Here is an 8,852-nt window from a genome sequence, read left to right as displayed (position 1 = left end):
ACAAAACGAATTGTCCTTTATAACGTTAAGGGTGACAACCCGTATGATATGGTGAGCAGGGCTGTTGTAACCTATGTTGAAAAAAATGGTGTTAAAGTAACTTACACGAAACTTTTGAAGCAGCGTGATTTTCGTGGAAGATCCACGTATACAATGCGTGTGAACAATGATAAAAATGATTTTGAAAAAGTTGTGAATGATGATTCATTTTGGCCTGTAGGAGTCTATTGGCGGGAATATATACCATATAACACCACCAATTCAAATCAAATATGGGGTTAAGATACACGTATTTCATAAGTAGTTTTGTTTCACTTTCTATCATGATTAACTTTTTATGTTGGAATATGAGGGGTGCCTTGTATGGCACAAGTAGAAACTTTATTGCGATGTTCAGGTATTTGTTTTTTCACTGAGCATTGGTTAAATGAGAACAATGTATCTTTTTTCACTGAGCATTGATTAAATGAGAACAATGTATCTTTTTTCACTGAGCATTGATTAAATGAGAACAATGTATCTTTTTTTCACTGAGCATTGATTAAATGAGAACAATGTATCTTTTGATTTAATGAGAACAATGTATCTTTTTTTCACTGAGCATTGATTAAATGAGAACAATGTATCTTTTTTCACTGAGCATTGATTAAATGAGAACAATGTATCTTTTTTCACTGAGCATTGATTAAAGGATAACAATGTATCTTTTTTTCACTGAGCATTGATTAAATGAGAACAATGTATCTTTTTTCACTGAGCATTGATTAAATGAGAACAGTGTATCTTTTTTTCACTGAGCATTGATTAAATGAGAGTAATGTATCTTTTTTCCCAGAGCACTGATTAAATGAGAACAATGTATCTTTTTTCCAAGAATTTGATAGGGATTCTTTATGTTGTTTATAGTATAAGTAAAAATTGTAATGATTCAAACAGAGGTTCAGGTGGTACTGCTTTATTCATACGTAAACAGCCAGGTACAACAATCAAACCGCTAGATTTTGATACTGATAGATTATGTGGAGCTGTATTAAGTTCTGAAAATTTCAAAGATATCTGTCTAATTTGTAGTTTGTTGCCATCAACAAATTCTTCACAATCAGAGTATATGAAAAATCTTGATATACTATCATGTTACTATGATATTTTGAGTGAAGACTATGTCACAAGTATTGGGGGAGATTTTAATGTTGATATAAACAATACTTTGTACAGTACCAAGAGTAATTCTTTAAGGTATTTTTTAAACAAGGAATATAAAGGTAGCTCCTTTAATACATAAAAAATTGTCCTTGCTATACATATAGAAATAAAGATCGATCGCAGAGAACACTGATAGATTATATAGGTATACCAGAGTTTTTAGCAAATTATGTACCCCTAGTTATGGTTCACGATGATTGTCCTTTTGAATATTCTGATCATTTTCTACCATCTATGTCATTAGATATTAATTTGCTGTGTGACATGTCATGCCGGCCTTGTGTTCGTAAGCGTGTTCTGAAGTGGTCAAAAGCAGATAATTTTGAACTTAAAATGTATCAAACTGAAATTAATAAACTTTTAGACTTTCATAGTCCTGATATTTCGTGCTGTAACACAAACAAGATAGAGCAGTATGCGTGTATCTTAACGAATGTTCTGCACATGGCAACGGACTCGTGCATTCCGTATGGACAGTTTCGTTCCTTTTTGAACCTTACTGGAAGCGTAACGATTTAGGTAATTACCATTACAAACAACGAAGGGCCCGACGTGAATGGGTCGACGCTGGGAGACCAAAGGGAATATCGAATAGACTGTACATGGAATACAAAGAAACGAAAAGAGAGTTTAGAAAGCGGAAGCGACAAGCAGAAAGAATATGGAATGCCGAAAAGTATGAAGAATTCAAGCAAGCAGCTGAATGCGATATTGGTGAGTTCTACAAAACGGTCCGAAATGCAAAAAATCGAGGTGCTTCAACTTCTAAATTACTTTTCGATAATAAGGAAAGAACGTCGCCAGGCGAAGTGTGTGACCTATGGGGAAAATATTTTGAACGGTTATACTCGGGTATTTCGGACGACGAAAACGGTACAAGTTTTCAAGCTCACGTGACACAATCTGTTCATAACTATTTTCAAATAATCATAATAGTGGTAACAATTTAGAAAATCTGATAACAACTGATGAATTGCAAAGCTATGTTAGTACTTTAAAAACGGGTAAATCCTCGGGACAAGATAAAATTACAAACGAACATTTCATCCACGGAGGTAAAACTGTGTTAAAATATCTATGTTCTTTATTCAACCTGTTAATGAAATATGAATATCTACCAACTTCATTCAGACACGGCGTCATAATTCCGTTATACAAAGGGAATTATACGGACAAGACAAACCCGAACAGCTATCGCGCTGTGACATTAACCTCAGCGATTGGCAAACTTTTCGAGAAAACGTTACTTGGAAGTATTCAAGACAAATTAACTAAGACGAACTGTGTTATTCCTCATCGTTTACAATTCGGATTCTTTAAGGACCACGGAACAATACCTGCAATTTATACACTGAAAGAGTCGCTACATTATTACTTAGAACGAGATTCTAACGTTTATGCTATATTTCTAGATAACGAAAAGGCATTAGATAGAGTGTGGCAAGACGGTATCTTATACAAGCTAAATGAAATTGGTATAGTTGGGAATTTTAGGAATATTGTTTATATTTCGTACAAATCCGCCACTGCACATGTTCAATTCAATGGAATCTCAAGTAATGTTTTGCGGATTAAGCCGGTAGTGGGGCAAGGTCGAGTATTGTCAGCTTGGTTATTTGCAGTTTTCATCAACGATTTGATTCATGAACTTTTATCAAGTAATAGTGGACTTAACGTAGGGGGTATTCATATTCCTGCTATACTTCTTGCTGATGATACAACTATTCTAAGTACAACGATCAGTGGTTGTCAGAAAATGCTAAATATTGTTAATGCATATGCGAAGGAATGGAAGCTTAAATATAATGCATCAAAAAGTAGTGCCTTAAGTTTCCTACCAAAAAAGAACCGTAATTCAAACGAACAAATAGCATTAAACCTGGGTGATTCTGTAATTGAGTGGAAGAAACAAATAACTTATGCAGGGACAGTAATTGACACAGAAAACAATACTCTTCAAAGAACTGAAAACATAGCCAACAAACTCAAGCAAAAACTTCACTCACTATATTCTGTTGGTTTAAATCCACGCGGTATGAATTCACTTACAAGTAGTATTATATGGAAATATGTAATCCTTCCTACTGGACTTTTTGCTTGTGAAACGTGGGGACCACTTACAAACTGAGATATCAATATTCTTGAAACAACACAGAGATACTTCTCAAGATTCATACTGAGATTTTATAAAAGAAGCCCCTCCGATTCCTATGTTAGTAATTTGGGATTTTGGTCATTAAATGGATATATCGACAAAATGAAATTGCTGTTTTTTGGACGATTATGCCGTGCTAAATCTGACTGTTTTCATAAACTGTTATTTAACCTACGCATAGGACATGCCCTTACGCGTGACTGCGGTAAAAAAATCAATAACTCTTGATTTCATCAAAATTCTGGCCAAATATGACTTAACACTTTTTCTAGAAGAGTTTTTGACTGATTGCTATTTCCCGAACAAGCTACTCTGGAAGAAAATTATAAACCAAGCTTATGAAGAAAATCAATGGCGATCTGCACTTATGAAACGACCAACCCTGGTGCGATATGCGAAAATAAACACAAATCTTACTGGTTATAGACTATTACGGCTGGCGGTTTTATATCCAAACAATAACAAACAACCGTTGATACTTGTAAAACTAGGCTCTTTACCGATTAAGGCAGCGAACTGTTCCTTGTGCAACATTTACTCACTTGATATACTTAAACACTTAGTCCTAAGTTGTGAACATTTTCTGAATACTCGAACTGAAATGTTTGATGAAATAGTCAACATTTTACCGATCAGTAACTCCATCAGTTATTTCGAGCAAGATGATGACGAACTTATGATTTCGCTTTTGGGTGGAATGACGGACAATATTAAAGCGTTATCTGCCAACTTATGGACTGAATTGATATATCACACAGCTGACTATGCGTATAAGCTTAATGGCGAATTCAAATACCTCCCTCATACTGTCTTATATTCGACCTCACTTAGATGTATTGAATATTTTATGATGATATGACTTTACTTTGGATTCAATTTATGAGTTTTCATGTGTAAATATGGTTTGTCTGTTTGCTTCCTTGAATTAGTTTGAGTTGTATATACTGATTTAACAATAATATGCTCTTCATGTTAATTGAGGAATAAAAGATAATCAATCAATCAATCAATCAATCAATCAATCAATCATCTACATAGCGAATTTGTTGTGATACTTACTCTGTGCAGGTCATAATTTAGAAATTATGCAGAATATCTTAGTTAGGTTATGAGTATATTCAGCTTTCTAGGCCCATATGAAAAATATTTTGGTACAATGAATAGATCCTTATTTCGTGTTAAATTTGGTGTAAATTTGGATACTTAATCAATTTTTCTTATCAAAATGTCGAGATTGTTCCATTGCTTAATATCAGCTGGAATGAAAGATTCCTTTGTAACAGACAATCTCTGCAGTACGGCAATAAAATGTCCTCTCCGTTTCGCAATAAATAGTTTGAAATATATTGTACCTTAGATGGAACAATATTACACAAATATTCAGGGCATGCTTTTATTTGATATTATATAGCATTTGTAATTTTTTAAGTTTTCGACGGTCTTCTAGTGTCTCCCAATTTTCTTCTTAATATATGTTCTCAATTCTTGTAAACATTGGTAATTCGTGCCGCCTCCGTTTGGATTTGCTCTAACTTACCACTGAGTAAAGCATTACAGTTGTCCCATACCATACTGCAGGGGCATATTATAATCAAAGTACTCATGTACTGAATTAATTTATGTCTATCGTTTGCCTTTTAAACCTCAAATAATCGTCAAATTGCAAAAATATGGAATACAAGGACAGTACGGGGACCGAAGTCAAACGTATCTCAACACAAGCTTATTGTTATAAATGGTTAATATTGAACTCTTTGTTTTATTTTTAAATTCACCATTCTGATAACGAAGCACATTAAAAAAACACAAACACACAAATTCATGACAGTAGGACAACCGGAAGCCCTGTGTAGTAAAATATCTAATCACAGGTGGTTGCTGAGGAGGCCAATATGGCGGCTTTTTTACGAAAATTTTGGGACCAGCCTTTTTCAAAATTCCCAGACTGTTACTGCTTAGATAAAAAACGGGATCTGCCTGCTAGACGATCATAACATTGAACATTATAGAGCCACGAATAGGTCAGTATAAACTCAATCGCATAAGAATAATCTTTTAATATCTTTCTAAAATTACGTGCAAAAAATTAGTATTTTTTTTTATTTGGCAGAAATCGAAGCGACGAAGTTTCGTGAATCTCGTAAGAAGGATTCGCAATGTTTGATTTCAAAGATTTTTTATGAGCCAATAATCGCTTTAATCCTCGAGGTAACATTTTTTTGTACCTGATTTGAAACATCATCTATTTTTACGAAAATATACGGGATTTTGGGCCCGTCATGTAAGTAACATAATTTATTTCACCTTCTCGTAAGGATTACTTCCCTTAAATGTTGTCATTTTGTCAATGACCGTCAGTATCTTCGTCATGGAACTAAATAACTTGATTGCACTGAGTCCATCAGTTTTGGGGTTTAAGTATTCATCTAGCTGAACTACCAACTACTATTTGGCCAATCTCAGTTTTTTTTTAATTTTCAGGTCGAAATTCAATTTATCGACCTCCAGGTCGAAACTTAAGCCACAATCACTGAAATAAATCATATCCCTAAATACATGATCCTCCCAACTAGCTACATTTCTCAGTAGGTAAGCTTTATAGCTCAAGTGCTACAAGTTATTCCATAGACACCGATGTGTCACGAAAAAGCGCTTAGTTTCTGGATACATAGTTCCAAAGACACGTACATTAACATATCTATAAACGATAAAGCCTCAGAATGTAATTTCAACAATGGAGTCTAGTGCAGGAACATTAGTCATGCACCTATGTAAAGAAAAGAAAATGCACATAAAGTATTTAGAGATCGACACAACATAAAGACGAAACGATCTCACGTAATAAAATCGAAGCAACGAAGGTGCTGAAACTCGGAAGTCGCTTGGCGTGCAACCTGCAAGATAGGTTCCCAATGTTTATTTTTTAAGCAATGTGATAGAGTGCCGGTCATGACATGGACCCAGGTTGGAGACTGTTTCGTGTTGAACCCATATTTCCCTTGCAACCTGCAGCAAAACAAAATAAAGATGTACACAAATATCGTGAAAATAAGATTATTGTATTTGTTTATGAGACCTTAAACTTGAAAAAAGGAAGATGATGATGTTGAATGTGACGCTTCTTGATAAAATGACCATCCACGGGGCATAGTTAAAATCCAACACCACCCAACGAGAGATAACTCCAATTAAATTGTATTAGCTTTTAACTAGACTGGTTCCCGATCGCAAAATTCAGTAGTTCCGGGAACCAGGATAGCTTTTAACTATCTTCTTTGAAATTACTACGCGGCCAAGCGGCAAAAAATAGTTAGGCGTCTCGATTTACCAGTTCGACAATATTTAGCTGAAAATTAACACTTAAAAATGTTTGAAATATCATTCATTTGGGATATCGGTGAAATATTTAAAGTTTAAGAAGAGAGTCACGCATTGATTTGAAGACAGCATTTCAGTCCGTGAAGGTATCTGCTGGAAGCCTTTTTGTCATTCTTATACTACAATACTCAAAGCCACTCACGTGACCTCCGAGTAAAAACCACTCCACGTAAAGATAAATCCACATTACGTAAATATATGTTGACATAATGTAATCATAGAACGACAGTATGTAAAGACGAAATTACAGAACGTGGAGACGGTATGACAGAACGTAAAGACGAAATGGCAGAACGTAAAGACAAAACGACATAATGTAAAGATGTGCCTACATAACGTAAATACAAAATGACCTCATGTAGTTATGAAACCACAGCAAGTAATATAAAATTGACAACACATAAAAAATGTGTATCTCATCAGACGGTTTAGGCGTTCCATAACTACGGCTCTACTGGTATTATAATAACATACAGATGGCCAAAATAGTCAAATAGATTAAGAATGATCAAGGAAAAAGCAATAACACCAGACCAAAAAAACGATACAATTCCCCAGAAATGCATTATCGAAATTCCTATGCCATTGTCTACGGAAAGTTTCATTTTTATTTCACATCTGCGGGCTTCCGATGTCACGAGGTGGTAACCGTAGTAAAAAATACACGATACAATTGCTGATACGTCAAGTTGGTTTCAGGGGTTATGCTACCCCTTTGTAAAAGATAGCTAAAATATGAATCCTGAACCTCTTTTCTTTATACATATTTTCTTGATCGAAACCACCTCTCCTTTTATCCGCCAGGGCCTGCATGAAATATCTGAGAACATCTACTCCAATTGGTACTACTAAGGGTGTTTTTAACGTCCTTGACTAACCGTCGGGTCTCGCAAGGACGGACTTCAATTGGTACTCGGCATTCCACGTTATATTTCAATTCTAGGATTTATGAATATTTATAATATCGTATGGTTTCATTTCTACCTCAACATTAAATGGTTTATTATGCATCTAAAAATAAATAGGCAAGTTTAATATATCGATACTGAACGACTGTACATGAGGGTAATTGCACAGAAAGAAACAGGTACAATGTACTGATACGAGGTTAGAGGTCAGCTATTTTTAATTTTATCATTGTTAATGCAAATCAAATTTACAAGTATATTCAGTTCGCTGTAAAAGTTGTTTATTTGGGTTTATTTATTGGCGAAAATAATACATATTTGAATTGGATATATTAGAAATACCTACAAAGTGGACCTAACTGCATGTATCTGAATTTGAACCTGAATGAGACCACTTTCCTGCCGTAGTGTAAGATAATTGCAGATGCTATCAGGCTTTACAAATTTAAAGGCACTGGCGACTGCTCTATCAATTCTGATCTTCGATCTAAATTGATAATATAATGATCGAATAAAAGATAAATATTACGGTTTTTCCAAGATGCTACGATTCAGTTTGAATTTCAATTATCGTAATACATTAAGATTTTTTTTGCACTAGCTATTATATTTCCAATATGCATGGACCACTTTGCATCACTAGTAAATGTAATACCTAGGTGTTTATAATGATTTCAACTCCATTTAGAGAAAAATTAAACATCGGTATATTGATATTCGAAAATAACATAATCTCAGTTTTTTTCGCATTAAATTTGTTCCCATTTATCCAACTCATTTAAATCACAACTAATAACCGTTGTTATTTGTTCACTATCGCGATCAGAGTAGTTACATGGTTTGCCATCTGCAAAAAGTCTGCATAAGGAGCTAAGTTTATCAGCTATATAGGTTACAAAGTATTTTTTAGCAGATGCATGCAAATTATCCAGGGCAAACTTCATGATTATATAGCGACCATCTTAAAACTTTCATGCAAGTAAATGGCATTCGTTAAATAATTATGTTCTTGCTTGCCAGCGATTAAAAAAGCTTTCTCTTTTTACTTTTCAGGGACAGGTTTTCATATGCATGTAACATGGGTCAAATTTTGTCATTAAATTTTTGTAAAACTTTGACAGAAAACATGAGCAAATGAAAGCCTTGAACTCCTTACAATGAATTTCAAGATCGGAACCCCATCCCCCAAAAAATATTTGGATCTACCC

Source organism: Perna viridis, chromosome 4, assembly GCF_037379345.1.
Source record: "Perna viridis isolate PV_CMFRI_1.1 ecotype Kerala chromosome 4, ASM3737934v1, whole genome shotgun sequence".
NCBI lineage: Eukaryota > Metazoa > Mollusca > Bivalvia > Mytilida > Mytilidae > Perna > Perna viridis.
This window is presented reverse-complemented; position numbering follows the sequence as displayed.